General features: G+C 53.1%; 1 protein-coding gene across 1 annotated transcript in view; it reads right to left on the reverse strand.

The window, feature by feature from the left end:
- Window positions 1-20,059, reverse strand: part of LOC140904567 (uncharacterized) — a 708,751-nt gene that overhangs the window by 50,971 nt on the left and 637,721 nt on the right.

Genomic DNA, 20,059 nt, shown 5'->3' on the forward strand with positions numbered 1-20,059 from the left:
AAATTCTTGTTATTAATCCCTAAATGCATGACCTTACACTTCTCACTATTAAATTTCATCCTATTCCTATTACTCCAGTTTACAAGGTCATCCAGATCCTCCTGTAGGGTATCCCTGTCCTTCTCTAAATTAGCAATACCTCCCAGCTTTGTATCATCTGCAAACTTTATTAGCACACTCCCACTTTTTGTGCCCAGGTCAGTAATAAAAAGATTAAATAAGATTGGTCCCAAAACTGATCCTTGAGGAACTCCACTGGTAACCTCCCTCCAACTTGACAGTTCACCTTTCAGTAGGACCCGTTGTAGTCTCCCCTTTAACCAATTCCCTATCCACCTTTCAATTTTCCTATTGATGCCCATCTTATCCAATTTAACTAATAATTCCCCATGTGGCACAGTATCAAACGCCTTACTAAAATCTAAATAAATTAGATCCACTGCGTTTCCTTTATCTAAAAAATGTGTTACTCTCTCAAAGAAGGAAATCAGGTTGGTTTGGCACGATTTACCTTTTGTAAAACCATGTTGTATTTTGTCCCATTTACCATTGACTTCAATGTCCTTAACTACCTTCTCCTTCAAAATTTTTTCCAAGACCTTGCATACTACAGATGTCAAACTAACAGGCCTATAATTACTTGGATCACTTTTTTTCCCTTTCTTAAAAATAGGAACTATGTTAGCAATTCTCCAAGTCACTTCACACATGTCCCACGCGTGTCACACGCGCACACACAGCACGTCGTATGTCATGCACAACACGTCGCGTGTAGCACGGACACACAACACGTCGCACATAACACACACAAGATGTCACGTGTTGCACATCACACACAAAACATCGCATGTCACAGGCACATACACAACACGTCCCATGTCGCATGATGCACATTGCACATAGCACGGACACACACAACACGCTGCCCGTTGCACGCACGCACAGCACGTCGCACGTCACACTCAAAAACACATCTCACACCACACAACACGACACACGCCGTGTCACACAGACACAAAACGCTACACACATGTCACACACACAACACAGAATACGTCACACAGACAGACACAAACACACACATGACACACACCACGTCACGCACAACACATCACATGACACCAAAAACACAACACCACACACACACTCAACATGGCACACAACATGACAAAACACATCACACAGACAGACACAAACACGACACACAATGTCACACGCACACTACACAAAACACGTCTCACACACACACCACGTCACATGTCACCACAAACACAATACCACACACACAATCCACACAACACTCTAGACGACACACAACACCACACACAAGACATCACACACACACACACACAACCCGTCACACACACACATATCACGGCACACACAACATGACACAGAAAACGACTCACACAGAACCACACACAACACGACACACACAGAAACACATCACACGTCCCACAAAACATGTTGCACATTGTCACACACACTCATGTACACATGTCGCACATTGCACGCCGCACGACACACACAAAAACCTGTCACACACACAAACACACACACAACACATCACACACACAATGTCTCATGCACACACAAGACACACAACCCGTCTCACACATACACACACATAACACGACACACACAACACGTCACACACACACAAATACACACAACACGACAGACAACACGACACACAGACAGACACAAACACACACGACACAGAACTTGTCACGCACACAGAACACTACACAAAACACATCTCACAAACACACACCATGTCATATGACACTACAAACACAATACCACACACACAATCTACACAACTCTAGATGACACACAAAATGACACACATGTCACACACACACAAAACGACACACACACACACAAAACATCTCACACACACACAAAACACGACACACAACCCGTCTCACACACAAACATAACATGACAAACAGAACACGACACACACCATGACACACCAGGACACACCAGGACACCTCCTATGATACACTGCTCCGAGTGACACTCTCAAACAGGTCCCCACAGCTCCCCAGCCTCCCCACACCGGGAGGCAGGTGTGAGAGGATTGTTCTCCCCGACTGACAGAGGGAGAAACAAAGGCTGAGAAAGGCGAAGGGCCTTGTCTTCCATCACACACCTGTCGGGATAGAGTTGGGAACAGGACCCGGGTGTCCTGACTTTCAAACGAACCATCAGTCTGGAGTTTCACACACTGAATGATCAGAATAAAGTCACCTGCAATGAGCTACAGACCAACAACCATTCACACTGATTCTTCAGCAAGTGTTTTAGAAGCAGGAGAACACCAGCGAGAACCAGGAACGGCTCAGAGACAATCAGCAGCGAGAGGGAGAACAATTCACCAAGCAGATGATTGGTTCTGGCTTATTTGCTGGGCCTTAAACGAGAACAACAAAGTCCTGAATCTCCTCCCTGCCACGAGACCCCCTGCTCAGCCAATCAGCGTGGAGACTCTGGCGGTGGCTGAGGGTTCCCCAGATGGCCCAGGGATGGCTCAGGTCACTGGTGAGGATCACTCTCAGAGCACGCTTCCTGTCCCATCTCTTTGGGAGGCCTCCCACCATGAGGGCTACAGAGCAGCCCCCTCCTCGCCAGTGGAGGGAGAGAAGCAGGAAAAGGGAAACCAAAAAAGACAAACCCCAAGAACTCGAAGGGACAAAGGCCTAGCTGGGGGAAAATTGTCCCACCTTAACCTCCTGTTTTCCATGCCGAGAATTTGGCCAGCACCGGGCGGATCAGGCTGCCTCGGTACCAAACCTCTCTGGGGCTCTTCCCTTCTCCACAGGGACGTCTGTCTTCTCGCTCAATGAGCAGTGGGAAAGGAGAAAACTCCAGAGAGGCTCCACCTCGCGCTCACATACGAGACCCTGAATTCTCTCTCAGTCCTCAAGGAGACACCTCAAGAAGGAGACTCCCTGCAGCAAAGCCCCGGGGGTCTCTGAGATCCCCCTGCCCTGCAGCCTGTCCTCCCTGGCCGTTGTCGTGGACTCTCTGTGAGGTCACCGCCTCCCAACCTCCTTTCACCAATCAGCTGAGTGCTGCAAAAGGCCCTTGTGATGTCACTGCCACCCCCACCCCTGCCCTGCAGGGCTCATGTCCTGCCCCGAGCCGGCTCCTGTGCGTGTTTGAGCTGCTCCCCCTGGGTCACCCCCACACACTCAGTGGTCGTGCAAGGGTTCACGCAGGCCACACGTGGAACCATCAGAGGATGCTCAATGTGCCGCACTCGGTTTTGCAGAGGTTTGGAGACTTGAAGGCCAGAAGAGACTGTTAGATCATCTCATCTGGCCCCCCTACACATTACAGGCCTCCTGCATGGTGCAGTCGTGAGTTTTGGACCAAAGCAGACTCGAGAAAGGCATCTCATCAAGGGATGGAGGAAGCACCACTTCCCTTGGGAGTCTGGAGGAAATTGATGCTGTGGGGGGCAGGGAATTGACCCCAAGGCCACACTTGTGAGTCTGTATCATAACACACATGAACAACAGCACTGCGCGAAGTATGTACACGTCACCTTAACTCTGATGTTTCCTAACGTTTAAAGGCCTGGTCTCCAGGGTTTTCTTTGTGCTTACAGATCTCTTTTGGGGAGAGATGCAATCATTTAGCTCAGAGTGGGAGCCATGTTAGTCTGTATCAGCAAAAAAAACCCAACCAAACAAACAAAAAAACAAAACAAGGAGTAGTTCTGGCACCTTAGAGACTAACAAATGTATTTGGGCACATTTGATGGTGTGGCTGATGTGATTAGGTCCGAGGATGGTGTCCCTAGACTAGATATGTGCAGTGGGTTTGTTGCAAGGATAGGTTCCTGGGTTAGTGTTTTTGTTGTCTGGTTGCTGGTGAGTATTTGCTTCAGGTTGGGGGGCTGTCTGTAAGTGGGGACTGGCCTGTGAGATTGAGGGATCGTCCTTAAGAATAGATTGTAGATCCTCGATTCTGCCCTGGAGATCTTTTAGTTGGGGGCTGAAGCTGATGGCTGGTGGCGTTCGGTTCCTTTCTTTGTTGGGCCTGTCCTGGAGTAGGTGACTTCTGAGTATTCTTCCTTTCAGCAGGTGGGGATTGTAGTTTGAAGAATGCTGTCATAAATATAAAGGGAAGGGTAAACCCCTTTAAAATCCCTCCTGGTCAGAGGAAAAATCCTCTCACCTGTAAAGGGTTAAGAAGCTAAAGGTAACCTCGCTGGCACCTGACCAAAATGACCAATGAGGAGACAAGATACTTTCAAAAGCTGGGGGGAGGGAGAAAAACAAAGGGTCTGTGTCTGTCTGTATGCTGCTTTTGCCGGGGATAGAACAGGAATGGAGTCTTAGAACTTTTAGTAAGTAATCTCGCTAGGTATGTGTTAGATTATGATTTCTTTAAATGGCTGAGAAAGGAACTGTGCTGAATGGAATGACTATTCCTGTCTGTGTGTCCTTTTTGTAACTTAAGGTTTTGCCTAGAGGGATTCTCTATGTTTTGAATCTAATTACCCTGTAAGGTATCTACCATCCTGATTTTACAGAGGGGATTTCTTTACTTCTATTAAAAGTCTTCTTGTAAGAAAACTGAATGCTTTTTCATCATTCTCAGATCCAAGGGTTTGGGTCTGTGGTCACCTATGGAAATTGGTGAGGATTTTTACCAAACCTTTCCCAGGAAGTGGGGTGCAAGGGTTGGCAGGATTTTGGGGGGAAAGACGTGTCCAAACTACGTTTCCCAGTAAACCCAGTTAGAGTTTGGTGGTGGCAGTGGAGATCCAGGGACAAAGGATAAAATTTATTTGTACCTTGGGGAAGTTTTAACCTAAGTTGGTGAAAGTAAGCTTAGGAGGTTTTCATGCAGGTCCCCACATCTGTACCCTAGAGTTCAGAGTGGGGGAGGAACCTTGACAAATGCTTGATAGAGATCCTGTCGGTGTTTGTCTCTGTCTGAGGGATTGGAGCAAATGCGGTTGTATCTTAGAACTTGGCTGTAGACAACGGATCGTGTGATGTGGTCTGTATGAAAGCTGGAGGCATGTAGGTAAGTATAGCGGTCCAGGATAGGGTGGTGTTTATGTGACCATTGCTTATTAGCACTGTAGTGTCTAGGAAGTGGGTGTCCTGGGTGGCCTCTCCTTCTGCCCCTCCACCGCCACCAACATGATACAGTTCTGCGGTGACCTGGAATGCGACTTTCCACGTCTCCGACGGAAGCAATATTTCCAACACACCTCTGAACAACACACTAATCCACAGAGACCTTCCGACCAACACGACAAAAAGAAGGATTCTGCCTGAAGGTCGAAACAGCAGACTGGACTTAAACTTGAGTGCTTCAGCCGACAAGCACGGGCTGAAGTGGTCGAAAAGCAGCATCACTTGGCCCATAACCTCAGCTGTGCAGAACACAACACCGTCCACAGCCTCAGGAACAACTCTGACATCAGAATCAAAAAGGCTGACAAAGGAGGTGCTGTCGTCATCCTGAATAGGTTGGAATATGAACAAGAGGCTGCTCGGCAGCTCTCCAACTCCACATTCTCCAGCCCATTCCCCTCTGATCCCACTCAGGGTGACCAAGAGAAACTGCATCATCTGCTCAAGAAACTCCCTGAAAAAGCACAAGAACAAATCTGCACAGACCCACCCCTAGAACCCCGACCAGGGGTCTTCTATCTGCTACCCCAGATCCATAAACCTGGAAATCCTGGACGCCCCGTCATCTCAGGTATATCTGGCTAGGGATGCTGGTCGCGCAGGGCCTGAGGAGAGAGTCGACACAGCCAGATACTCCTGCTGTCAGGATGCCCATACCTGAGAGGATTTCATCGCAGTCTCTCACAAGGGGGTTCAGGCTCCAGTGCTCTGCTCTGTTTTCCCAGCCCTGTGCAGGGGGTTGTTTCCAGTTTCAGAAATGGGGCAATGTTCACACACTCCCAATGGGTCTTTGCATGAATCAGGCCCTAAGCCAGGGGCAGGCAAACTTTGGCCTGATGCCGGATCGGGTTTCAGAAATTGTACAGAGGGACAGTTAGGGGAGGCTGGGCCTCCTCAAAGAGCAAGGCATGGCCCGGCCCCTGCCCCCATCTGACCCCCGCTTCTCGCCCCCGGATGGCCGTCCCGGGCCTCCGGCCCCATCCAACCTTTCTGTTCTCTGAGGGGCTCCAGATCCCCCTCCCCTAACAGCCCCCCACCACTCCATCCAACCCCCCCTCCTTCCTGTCTGCCACCCGGACCTTCTGCCCCATCCAACCAGCCCTTCTCCCTGACCGCCCCGGGACCTCCTGCTGCCATTCAACCCCCTGTTCCCCGCCCTCTCACCACCCCGACCCCATCCACCCCCCAGCCCCTGACCCCCCCCGAACTCCCCTGCCCTCTACCCCACCCCTCCCTTGCTCCCTGCCCCCTGACCGCGCAGCCTGGAGCCCCAGGACCAGCCGCCGGGCCGCACTGCAGAGAGCCCCGGGGTCGGCCAGGCTCGTTGCCCCGCTGCCCGGAGTATGGGCCGGCGGCGCTGGGAGCGGAGGCTGCGGGGGGGGGAACGGCAGGGACGCGGCCGGGGGCTCTCCAGAACGGCTCAGAGCCCCCGGCCCCTCTTCTGCCCCCCCCGCTCCCCACATGTCACAGCCACCCCACCCAGCTGAGACACCCCACCCCACAGACCCCTCCCCTCCCTACAGCCCCCCATAGCCATGCTGTGTCCCCCTGGGAGCTGCCATGGTGCTGCCCCTCCCAACCCAACCCAACAGCCGCAGCCATGCCATTGACCCAAGTCCCCAATCCAGGTCCCCTATAGCCTCTCCCTCCCCCACATCCCTCCCAGACCCAGTCCCCATCCCTACAACCCAATTGCCACCTGTCCACAACCCCCCTCTCCTCCTCCCACAGCACCAATCCATCCCCTACCCTCCCACAGCTCCCACCACACAGACCCCTCCACCTCCCAGCTGGGCCCCCTCCCCGCCCCCCTCCACCCCACCCACCCCGTCAGACACCCGCGCCCGCTGGTGCACCAGGGTTTCCCCAAGACCCACCAACAGCTGTGAATGGTGTGGGGGAGAAGGTGTTGGCATTTGGTTGTGTATTGGGATTATGTGTATGTGTCGAGGCTTGTGGGGGCTTTGTGCTGGGGGAGAAACTGAGCCCTGATTCGGGGCCAGGGCTTCTCTGACTCGGGGTCCTATGAAGGGAGCCAGCCAGTCAGGCCCTGGAACAGGAGCCAGCAAACAGGGCTGTAAACAGGGGAGTCTGAGGGGGAGTTTGTCTTGTGGTGCTTGTTTGGGGTTTGTTGTTCCTGTGGGGGGTGGGATTTGGGTGTTTCCCAGGTGAACAGGATTTAGGTGGGAAGGCGATGACAGACACAGAGGCAGCGGTGGGAGTGACTCATGTCGTGGAAGACACAATGGAGATGACTGGCTGTGGAAGCTGCCGCATGTCCATGATCCTGGAGGGGGGACCTGGTAAGAGTTTTGTCTGCATGAAATGCCGTCTGCTCGAGCTGATGGAGGAGAAGATCTGAGGTTTGGAGATGCAGGTGGAAAGTCTGGTTGAGTTTAGAAAGGGGTTTGAGCAGATGATGGAGCAAAGACATGAGGTATCTGAAGGGAAAAGCTCAGACTTGCAGATGGAAGCAGGACTGAGGAATTCTGAGGGGAGACTGCTGGGTGAGGAAAGTGGTCAGTGAAAGCATGTGACTAAAAAAAAACCAGGCAAAGGAAAAGACGGGCTAGTGAAGGAGAAATAGAGTTCAGGAATAGTTTTTGAGAGTTGGAAAATGAAGAAGGGGCTCAACAGGTAGTCACTGAAGGTGGAGGGGCAAGGAGGAAGAGAAGAGTGGCTAGTCCTATAGGAAAAGGGGAAGAGTCAATGGAGACTACACCAAATATGAGCCACAGGAGGATACAGGATGGGTTGAAGAGGATTACAAGGGAGAATAGGAATAGAAAGAACTTGCAGCCAGAGGGAACAGGGGATAGACTGGAGAATAGCATTGTCACCAGGGAAAGGCAGGGCTACGTGATCGGGGACTCTTTACTGAGAAGACTAGACAGGCCTGTAAAGAGAGCTGATCCAGAGAATAGAAGGGTGTGCTGTCTTCCAGGTGCTAAGATACGGGATGTAGATCTGAGGTTGAAAAGGATCCTAAAGGGAACGGGAAAGAATCCCCTAATTATCCTTCATGTGGGAACAAATGATACAGCTAGATTCTCGCTGGAAAGGATTAAGGGAGACTGTGCTTGGCTGGGGAAGACGCTTAAGGAAATTGAGGCTCAGGTGATCTGTGGTGGGATTTTGCCTATTCCTGGAGAAGGTCAACAAAGGCGTGACAAGATTATGACTATCAACAGATGGCTCAGGCAGTGGTGCTAGAAGGACAGCTTTGGGATGAATGGCCACTGGGAGGCATTCCTGGACAGAGGACAGTTCTCTCGGGATGGACTTCATCTGAGTAGGGAAGGAAACAGACTTCTAGGATGGAGGCTGGCACAACTGATTAAGGGAGCTTTAATCTAGGAATCTGGGGGAGATGATTGGTTGGGGAATGTCCAGGTAATCTCCATGCCGGATTTTAGCCTTGAGAGGGAAGAAAAGAAAGTAAGAAAGGATACAGCCGTGGGTAGGAGAATGGCTATAAGGAGGAAGGGCAGTGTGGATACCAGTCTAGTAGGTTCTGCTGGCTGTGGAATGACCGTGCCTCATTGGGTAAAGAACGTGAGTGAGGCCAAACAGCAAAAATGAAGATGTTTGTACACCAATGCGAGGAGCCTAGGTAACAAAATGGAGGAATTAGAGGTACTGGTGCAGGAAATGAAACCGGATATTCTCGGGAGAACAGAAACAGGGTGGAATAGTCGTCGTGACTGGACTACGGGTGTTGAAGGGTATGTGCTGTTTAGGAAAGACCGAAATAAAGGTCAAGGTGGTGGAGTAGCATTGTCTATCAATGAGGAGGTCGAATGTAAAGAAATCAGCGAGGGAATGGAGAAGACAGAGTCCGTCTGGGCAAAAATGACATTGGGGAAGCAAACGACTCGAGCCTCCCCTGGGATAGTGCTTGGAGTCTGCTAGAGGCCGCCGGGATCTCATGTGGATATGGATCGAGCCCTCTTTAATGTTTTTAATGAAGTAAATACTCATGGAAACTGCGTGATCATGGGAGACGTCGCATGCGCTCACAACACGACACACAACCCGTCACACACACACACAAATCACACACAACACATCACACACTGAACAAAACACTCAAGACAACACACACACAACCACGTCTCACACACACACGACACACAACATCTCACACACAGAGACACGTCTCTCACACACGCCGACACACACACGCAAGGCACACGACGGCTCTCACACACGTCCACACACACACACACGACACATGAGGTCGCACACACGCCGACACAAACACACACGCCGACACACGATGTCTCTCACAGATGCCGTCACAAACACACACGCCAACACATGACGTCTCACACACACACATCGACAGACACAGACCACACACATGCCGACACACGATACTGACACACATGAAACCGACACACACCACAGACGACGACTGACACACACACACACACAAGACACACAATGTCTCACACACACACACACAACTTCTCTCACATACGTCCACACATGCCCACACAACACACGCAGAACACACACACACACACACGACACACGCGACACGACACACCCACACACCACACACAACACAACACACGCCCACGCCAAAAGACACACACCACACACAACACACACCCACTCCCACACACGCCCACACACTCACCCGCCCACACCCACTGACACACACATCCGCCGACTCACGACGACTCACACACAGAGAGACGGCAAACACACTGACACACACGACGTCTCACACGCCTACGACACGTCACACGACACACAAGACGGCAGAGGACACGACACCGAAATCACACCCCGGAGACGACCCCCCGCGGGGGCGAGAGCGGAGCGGGGACGGTCGGGGGAACTCGGTCTCTGGGCGGCGCGTGGGGCCGGTGTGGGCGGGAGGGAAGAGGGCGGCAGGGCCGAGGGCGAGATTCCCAGCCCCCGTCGAGCGCTGTGGAGCGAGGGCTCCGGCTCGGCTCTCGCAGCGGCTCTGGCGAGGAATGGTGCCGGAGCTCTCGCCGGAGGGGAACGCGGCAGGAGGGGCCTGAGCCGCTTGGGCCTCTTTCCAAGGAGGCGGAACCAGGCCTCTGCTCTCTGCCCGCTGCAGACACGGCTGCCAGGTCGGCGCTGCCAGTTCCTCGTCCGCACTCGCCGTCTTCTCGTGTGTTCGCCAACTCGCTCTCTCTCCTCTGCTCTCCGGGTGCCATCTCCCTTTGTAGGACACGGGTAGGTGTGCATTCCCACAGGTGAGGTCTCGGGAGCCATGGAGAAGTCGGAGCGGAGGAAAATCATGCAGGGCAGTAGAAAGGCTGCAGAAAGTACCTGAAGAGACAAAGGGAATGAGAAGGGGGGAGTCCAGACTAAGACAGGAGTCTAGTCTGTAAAGAGAAACAACGGGAAGTCTAAGCTACAGAAACTCTTCAAGTTGCCAAAAGACCTTTAGGATGGGAAATGACTTCTTGAATCCAGTCTCTTTTAGATCTTAGGCTTAGTATGTGTGTGTATTTGTATTTGCTTAGCCATCTGCCTTCTTCTGTTTGCTATCCCTTCTAATCACTGAAAATCTGCCTTTTCTAGTGAAACTATTTGTTGTTTATTATTATTATTAAACTCAGTTTGTGCAACGGGTGCTCCGGGAGGAAATGATTTGTGTGTTACTCCAAGGGGCCGCCCGGTGTCACTGTTGCTCCATAAGGGAAATGCTTTGTGCAATACCTGGTTTAGCCACCCACTGTCACTGTTGGTCCAGGAGGGAAATGATTTGTGCAATACCTGAATTGGCCACACAGTGTCCCCATTGCTCCGTGAGGAAATGCTTTCTGCATTACTCCAAGTGGCCACCCGGTGTCACTGTTGGTCCAGGAGGGAAATGATTTGTGCATTACACTGACTGGCCACCCGGTGTCACTGTTGCTCCGTTAAGGAAATTATTTGTGCATTACCCAGAGTGGCCACCGAGTGTCACTGTTGCTCCATTAGGGAAATGCTTTGTGCAATACCTGGATTAGCCACCCGGTGTCACTGTTGCTCTGTGAGGGAAATGGTTTGTCCATTATCTGGATTGGCCACCTGGTGTCACTGTTTCTCCACGATGGAAATGGTTTGTGCAGTACCCTGAGGGGCCACCCAAGACAACACACAGAAAACACGACAGACAACACTGACACACACACACACAACACGACACCGACACACACAGAGAGAACACTCTCACACACACACAACACAGGACACCGAAAGACACAAACAACATGACACACAAATAAACTGACACACAAAACAGCACACAACACGACACACAAAAATCACACACAACACACGACACCGACACATACACACACACACACTTGACGCACAAAACAGCAGACAACGTGACAAAGAAATCACACACAACACCGACACACACACACAATATGACACACAACACCTCACATGACACACAAAACGGCACACGTGACACACACACACAACACGATGCACAAAACTTCGCACACAAAATATCACACACCCACACACAACACGACACATGACACCGACACACACAACATGCACACAAAACGGCACACACCGTCACATGCACACAACACGGTATACAACATGGCACACACACACACTCAACACGGACCACAACACGCACACATAAACACATCTCACACACACAAAACAACACACAAGTCACACACACAACACGTCACACGACACACGCAACACGACACACACAGCATGTCACACGGCAGAAGGTTTCATCGAGGAGGAGGATGTCCCGGGGTCCCCGGGCGATGCTCTGGGACTGCTCCCCAGGAAGCCAGGCAGGACTCTGGGGAAGTCTCCTCTCGGGGAGCAGCCTGTCTGCAGGACACACAGCTCCCCCGGCTCCACCTTCCTGGCTCTGACCTCGGAGCCTTCAGCCTCCTCTGCCCCTCCCTGCGCTTCCCACAGCCAGTCCGCCCAGGCGGGGTCCTGGGGGGGGGCAGAGGGTCCTGCCCCCCAACTCCGCAGTCAGACGGGACTCTCAGCCAGCCAGGAAAACAGAGGTTTATTAGACGACAGGGACATGGTCTGACACAGAGCTTGCAGGTGCAGAGAACAGGACCCCTCAGCCGGGTCCATTTTGGGGGGGGGGGCAGTGAGCCAGACAACCCCGTCTGCCCTTCACTCCATGTCTCCAGCCAGCCCCCAACTGAAACTCCCCCCAGCCCCTCCTCCTCTGGGCTTTGTCCCTGTCCCCGGCCAGGAGGGCACCCGATTCCTTTGTTCTCCAACCCTTTAGCTCTCACCTTGCAGGGGGGAAGGGCCCAGGGCATCAGGTGCCAGGAAAGAGGGTGTCGGCCATTCTCTGTGTCCAGACCCCTGCACACACCTGCCCTCCAGAGCTCTGCAACGATCATACACCCTTACCCCACCCCCTAGATCCTTAAGAACTGCATACGGGAAACTGAGGCACCCCCACACGATTCAGAGGAAACATGAAGTCCCGCTTCATCACAGATGACTCCAGGAGGTGAGTTGCTTGCTATCCTACCATGTTTTTCTCTGTCTCTCCTCCAGTGCGTTGGCCATCACACATACTCTGTCTCCGTCTCCGTCTCCGTCTCCGTCTCCTCTCCTCTCTTGGTGCCAACAATGACCAGGCCCCGGGTGCCTGGGCCCCAGTGCCCCGCCTGTGCTCCATCTCTTCCTGTATCTGCCTCACCCCTTCTCCCAGCCCACACTGCCCACCGCTGCCTGGATGATTTCCCCCTCTCCTCCACTGCACCCCGCTCTGTGGGGTCCCTGCCACTCACCGTCTGCCTCCTCTCCTCCACCCCCTCCCCCGCTTCCCCACGGGTCACTCTGGGGGCCGGTTTTCTTCACCATCTTTGTGCATGATCTGGAGGATGGGATGGATTGCACCCTCAGCAAGTTCGCAGATGACACTAAGCTGGGGGAAGAGGGAGATATGCTGGAGGGTCGGGATAGGGTTCAGAGTGACCCAGACCAATTAGAGGATTGGGCCAAAAGAAATCTGATGAGGTTCAGCAAGGACAAGTGCTGAGCCGTGCACTGAGGAGAGAAGAATCCCATGCAGTGCCCCAAGTGTGCCATGTCCCCGCCCCGAACCGACCCTCCCGGAGCATCCTCAATTCCATGAAACAGCTGTTCTGGGGTGGGCAGGAAGTGCTGGGAGGGAGCGTGGGGAGTTGCTCAGTGGGGGTGTGTCTCTCTGGGTGGGGTCTGTGTGTGTTTATGCACAAGCTGATTGTGATGTCACGGAGGCCAACAGCAAAGAGTGTTGGGGGTCAGCATTCTTGCCCTGCCCTCAGTCTGCCAACTGGCTTGGTTGACAACGGCTGGTGACCCAAGGAGCTGCTGAGAGACGCGGACCATCCCTCTGTCAACAACTTCTTGAATCAGCTATTTCCACAGGTGTTTGAGGAACAAAAGGATGAGTTTTTACAGAAGGTAATTCCCAGATTCTTTCCCTGCTCATTAGATCGCACACGACAGGTCGGTGCCTCCTTCTCCTCGGGACGGGTGGGGGTGGGGGTGGCAACAGGCAGGTCTCAGCGTTCCCTTTTGATTTGAAAGTGGCCGTCTCTCAGGTCTCCTCCTGCTTCAGCCGGTCAGGTTCTTTGGAGGCAGATTTAGATGATTTTATCTTTCAGCAGACTAGTCGGGGGGAATTTCCAGGGATAGAACCAAAAGGGAAGATAACAAAACTCGTGTAGAATTTAGATTGAGATCTCCATCAATAGTCTTTCCCTTGGAGTTGCCCCTAATGCACTCCTTGCCTTCAAGTTGGGAATAGAAACCCTTTGTCTCCTATCATGACTGCCAAAGAAATGTGTAAATGAGGATATTCTATGATTCTATGATTTACACCCATCAGGGGACACTGTCTTTTTGAGGCGGGTGCAGCTGGCTTAGGATGGTGCTGATGATGGATAGAAAACAGGCTGGAGTCAATGACAGATGGGACCACAGAAGGGGAAGGGGAAGGGGAAGGGCATCTCCATAGAAGGTCCTGGGTGCTCAGATACCCCAGTTCTAGGTACCCTGGTCTGTCCCAGAGAGAAAAGACAAAGAGGGGCCCAGCCCCCCGACAGTCATGCCATGGACAAGAATCTGGTTGGGAGTGGGCTGAAGGTTCCCGCTGGACAAAGGGGAGCTGAAGTCCCCCAGCATCCTGGAATTTAAGCAATGCAAGCTTCAAACCCTTCACGGGTGGGGCCTGAGGGGCACCCGCAGAAGGTTGGGCTGGACAGGGGCGGCAGGTTTCTACAATTTTTGGTGGTTTCCAGAATGGGACCAAGTCCTGCCTCCCCGTCCACCTCCCCGCACATCTGCCTAAGGCTCTGGGAGTTTGGGTATGGGAGGGAGAGGGAAAGGGGTTGGGCTCTGGGAGGGAGTTTGGGTGTGGGCTGTGGTTTGCGGCAGGGTGTTGGGGTGCAGGAGGGAATGAAGGGTGCGGGGTCTGGGCTGGGGCAGGGGGTTGGGGTGCAGGAGCAGGTGTGGGGGCAGGCTCTGGGAGGGAATTGGATGTGTGGTGTGGGCTCTGGGCTGGGGCAGGGGGTTAGGGTGTGGGAGGGGGTGAGGGGTACAGGCTCTGGGAGGCAGTTTGGGTGCAGGTGTGGGGTCTTGGCTGGGGCAGGGCATTGGGTGCAGGAATGGGTGGGGTGGCCAGGTTCTGGGAGGGAGTTCAGGTGTGGGCTCTGGGCTGGGGGAGGGGGTTGGGGTGCAGGAGAGGGTGCAGGTCGGGCTATGGGAGGGAGTTGGGTGCAAGGGGTGGGCTCTGGACTGGGGAAGAGGGTTGGGGTGCGAGAGCAGGTGTGGGGGGAGGCCTGTGGGAGGAACTTTGGGTGCGGGATCTGGGTTGGGGTTGGGGGTTGGGGTGCAGGAGGGGGTGCGGGCGCAGGCTCTGGGAGGGAGTTTGGGTGTGGGCTCTGGGCTAGGGCATGGGGATAGGGTGGAGGAGGGAGTGCAGGGAGTGGACTCTGGGAGGGAGTTTGGGTGCAGGGGGTTGGGGTCTGGGCTGGGGCTTGGGGTGCGGGAGAGAATGAGGGTGCAGCTCTTACCTCAGGGATCTCCCAAAAGCGACCCACACCCCCCTCTGGCAGCAGCTCCTAGGTGGGGGGTCTCTGCCCATCGCTGCCCACGGACACCACCCCAGCAGCTCCCATTGCCACAGATGGCAGAGTCGGCCCTCGGGGCAGGGGCAGCGTGTGGAGATCCCCCCACCCCCGGGGCTGCAGGGACGCGCCAGCCGCTTCCGAGACTGGCAGGCCACACGGAGTGTAAGCAGTGTCAGGGTGAGCCTCACCCTGACATCTGGTGGTGAGGTCTGGCAAGTTGTGGAAAAGAACTTCAGGGGCCGATCTCATTTGCATCGGCACACCCACCCCGCCTAGAACGAGGCCATAGCTGCCCAAATGCTCACTTTGGCTGCTGTGGGATCCCCAGTGTCTCTGTTATTGGGGCAGGAAGAATAAATTGTTATTACCCTGATTATGGGAACTGTGCTGGGAACTGTACTTGGCCTTTTGTTATGATGGAGGGACTCACCATCAACTAAGTAGCACTCGCTAGGCAAGGGTCATGGGTTCCAAAACGCTGTGAATTGAGAGAGGTTGGGGGTAAGTATTAATACTTGGTGCCATGGGTCCCTTGGTGATGGCCTTACATGCTAATTGCTCTTCCTTTTCTCTCCACTGTGGAATCTCAGAGCTAATTTTGATTCCGTTAGGACTCTAGTTACAGGCTGCTAAGCTCATTTTGGGCTAATGGTGTCCCAGCACTGAGGCTCCCCTACTACAAGCGGACTTCACCAAAGAGCTGAACTGAGTAAGAGCCGAAATCACTGAGCGTTGTGTTCAGTAGTGGGGGAGCCTGAAGATCTATTGTGGAGAAGTTTGCCGGACGGCTGGAGTGCCTCGTGGACAGGCTGGTGGAGCAGTTCGTGGGACGGCGGGAGCTGCTGGTGGGCCGCGGAGCGGAGCTGAGCGAAGCAGTTTGTGGGGCGGCTGGTGGAGCGGAGGCCTATGGGGCTGTGGGGCAGTCAGCTTCAGATCATGTAAGGTGCCTCTTACCCCCGCCCCCATCTCCACCCAGGTTGGGAGGTAAAGCTCTGCAGATAAACTTTTAAACTTTGGGGCTGCCCTGACCAGGGACAGAGACTTTTGGGTCATTGGACTTTTGGGACTTTGGGTGATTTGGGGTTGCTGGACTCAAGAACCAAAGGGAAAGGGAATGCCCCAATTTGCTTGGGGTGGGTTTTTTTTTGCTCGTGGGTTGTGTTATGAATCCTGTTGGTGCTGTTTCCCCAACATAATGCCACATTGTTTCTCTCTGTTATTAAAAGGCTTTTTGCTACACTCAGACTAGGTGCTTGCGAGAGGGGAAGGATTGCCTCTGGGAGGCGCCCAGCGGGGGTGGTACATATTTGTCCCAGGTCACTGGGTGGGGGCTCGAGCCGGTTTGCATTGTGTTATTGGAATGGATCCCCTAGATACTGAACCTGGCCCTTGTTGCTGCCAACTCTGACGGGCAGAAGGGTTACACGGAGCGAGGGTGGGCAGGAAGCCGCCTTAGCCCCCTTGTGCTGCCGGTGATGGTTCCTGGGCCCTTTTAAATTGCCCGGGGGCAGCAGGCGGGGCTGGGGGAGACACCGGGCCCCGGACTTTGGTGGAGCCAGGCCCCTGTGGTCTTATGTTGCTGGAGCACAGGCACCAGGGGCCCAGATGAGGCGCCTCCCCTGCGGCTGGAGGAGCATGGGTGCTAATCCACATTTTGGCGGGTTGGTTTTTGGAAAGTTAAATGAAGGCAGCCTCTGTTCTGGGCTCGTCCAGTTTCAGGGCCTGACGCTGCTTTGCACAACGATGAATCTCGGAACAGGCCAGCAATGAAATGACGGCAGAACCTGAGGAAGGAAAAGCCTCCGGGTTCGTCTGTGGGCCTTGATGCCGAACGGGAGCCGTAATTTGACTCGCTTTGTGGCTGCGGCCGGTAAAATGTCAGGACAAAGTCGTCCCAGTGATTGTGACACTGGGTTTGAGGCGGCTTTGGTCTTATTAAAATGTAACTAGCATGGAACACTTGTGTTCTTAAAGGTGGCTTCCCCAAGCAATCCCAAGTTGTTCTTCCCAGAGCTGGGTGATGGTGGGCAGCAGGGGATCTCCTCAGTCTGTGGGGGAATCTCTCTGGGCCCCACTGTTAGTTCTCCAGCCTTTCTCCCCCTAACCACACACACCCCTCCCCTCTCCATTATCAATGCTTTACAGCGACCCCTCCCTCCCCTTATGGGATACAGCCTCTCGGTGACCGAGACTGACTGGGGCTCCCCTCTGCATGGCCCCAATGGGGAAGGAAAGGGACTGATGGGGGAGGAAGAAGACGGGCAGAAGGAGTCAAATGCGGCTAAACCAGAATAGAGGAGATTTTCTTCCTGTTAAAATGGACTGGAGTCTCATTGCTGGAAAGCCACATCTTGAGTGAGGTTTGCCCTAGTTTCTATTACCCCATGGAGCTTCCCCAGCTTGCTTGTCCTAATTCACATGGAAAGTGCCAGGAGAGGAAGGTCTGAAATGTGGACGTTGGTGCAAAGCTGTGCTGCCCAGTGCAGTCGTCTGGGAGCTGACCTTTTTCGTGAAGACAGAGGCAAAAAAAGCATTGAGTATGTTAGCTTTTTCCACATCCTCTGTCACTAGGTTGCCTGTCTCATTTAGTAATGGGCCCACAGTTTCCTCGGCTTTCTTCTTATTGCCAAAATACCTGAAGAAACCCTTCTTGTTACTCTTAACTTCGCTCGCTAGCTGCAACTCCAGGTGTGATTTGGCCTTCCTGATTTCACTTCTGCATGCCTGAGCAATATTTATATACTCATCTGTGGTCATTTGTCCAATCTTCCGCTTCTTGTAAGCCTCTTTTTTGTGTTTAAGATCAGCAAGGATTTCTCTGTTAAGCCAAGCTGGTCGCCTACCATATTTACTATTCTTTCTACACATCGGGATGGTTTGTCTCTGTAACCTCAATAAGGATTCTTTAAAATACAGCCAGCTCTCCTGGACTCCTTTCCCCCTCATGTTATTCTCCCAGGGGATCTTTCCCATCAGTTCCCTGAGGGAGTCAAAGTCTGCTTTTCTGAAGTTCAGAGTCCGTATTCTGCTGCTTTCCTTTCCTCCTTGTGTCAGGATCCTGAAGTCGACCATCTCATGGTCACTGCCTCCCAGGTTCCCATCCACTTTTGCTTCCCCTACTAATTCTTCCCGCTTTGTGAGCAGCAGGTCAAGAAGAGCTCTGCCCCTAGTCGGTTCCTCCAGCACTTGCACCAGGAAATTGTCCCCTACAGTTTCCAAAAAGTTCCTGGATTGTCTGTGCACCGCTATATTGCTCTCCCAGCAGATATCAGGATGATTGAAGTCGCCCATGAGAACCAGGGCATGCCATCTTGTAGCTTCTGCGAGTTGCCGGAAGAAAGCCTCATCCACTCATCCCCCTGGTCTGGTGGTCTATAGGAGACTCCCACCACTGCATCACTCTTGTTGCTCAGGCTTCTAAACTTAATCCAGAGACTCTCAGGTTTTTCTACAGTTTCATTGTTGAGCTCTGAGCAGTCATACTGCTCCCTTACATACAGTGCAACTCCCCCACCTTTTCTGGCCTCCCTGTCCTTCCTGAACAGTTTATATCCATCCATGACAGCACTCCAGTCATGCGAGTTATCCCACCAAGTCTCCGTTATTCCAATCACATCATAATTCCCTGACTTGGCCAGGATCTCCAGTTCTCCCTGCTTGTGTCCCAGGCTTTGTGCATTTGTATATAGGCACTTGAGATAACCCGCTGATCGCCCCTTGTTCTCAGTATGAGGCAGGAGCCCTCCCCTCTCACACGCTCCAGCTCGTGCTTCCTCCCGGTATCCCGCTTCCCCACTTACCTCAGGGCTTTGGTCTCCTTTCCCTGGTGAACCTAGTTTAAAGCCCTCCTCACTAGGTTAGCCAGTCTGCTCACGAAGATGCTCTTCCCTCTCTTCGTTAAGTGGAGCCCGTCTCTGCCTAGCACTCCTCCTACTTTGAACACCATCCCATGGTCAAAGAATCCAAAGCCTTCTCTCCGACACCACCTGTGTAGCCATTCCTTGACTTCCACGATTTGACGGTCTCTACCCAGGCCTTTTCCTTCCATGGGGAGGATGGACGAGAACACCACTTGCACCTCAAACTCCTTTATCCTTCTTCCCAGAGCCACGTAGTCTGCAGTGATCCGCTCAAGGTAATTCTTGGCAGTATCATTGGTGCCCACATGGAAAAGCAGGAAGGGGTAGCAATCCGAGGGCTTGATGAGTCTCGGCAGTCTCTCCGTCACATCGCGAATCTTAGCCCCCGGCAAGCAGCAGACTTCTCTGTTTTCCCGGTCAGGGCGGCAGATAGATGACTCAGTCCTCCTGAGGAGAGAGTCCCCGACCACCACCGCCCACCTCCTTCTCTTGGGAGTGATGGTCGTGGAACCCCCAACCCTAGGACAGTGCATCTCATGCCTTTCAACTGGTGGAGTCTCCTTCTGCTCCCTTCCCCCAGACGTATCATCTGGGTCACTCCCCGCAATGGTACCTGTGGAGAGAACATGAAAATGGTTTCTTTCCTGTGTCCGCTTTGCTGGTCCATGGACTTTCCCCCTTCTTCTTCTGGAGGTCACATGTTGGCAGATTTCTTCACAGTCCTCCTGTCCCTGCTGCGCAGCCTGCTCTGAATCTTCAGAACCTTGTGCCCATAGAAGCATATCCTGACGTCTGTCCAGGAAATCTTCAGTTTCTCTTATGCAACGCAGGGTCGATACCTGTTGCTCCAGACCTTGAACCTTCTCTTCCACTATGGAGACCAGCTTGCACTTTGTACAGACAAAGTCGCTTCTGTCCTCTGGAAGAAAGACAA

The sequence above is a fragment of the Lepidochelys kempii genome, unplaced genomic scaffold (assembly GCF_965140285.1).
Source record: "Lepidochelys kempii isolate rLepKem1 unplaced genomic scaffold, rLepKem1.hap1 scaffold_29, whole genome shotgun sequence".
Lineage (NCBI taxonomy): Eukaryota > Metazoa > Chordata > Testudines > Cheloniidae > Lepidochelys > Lepidochelys kempii.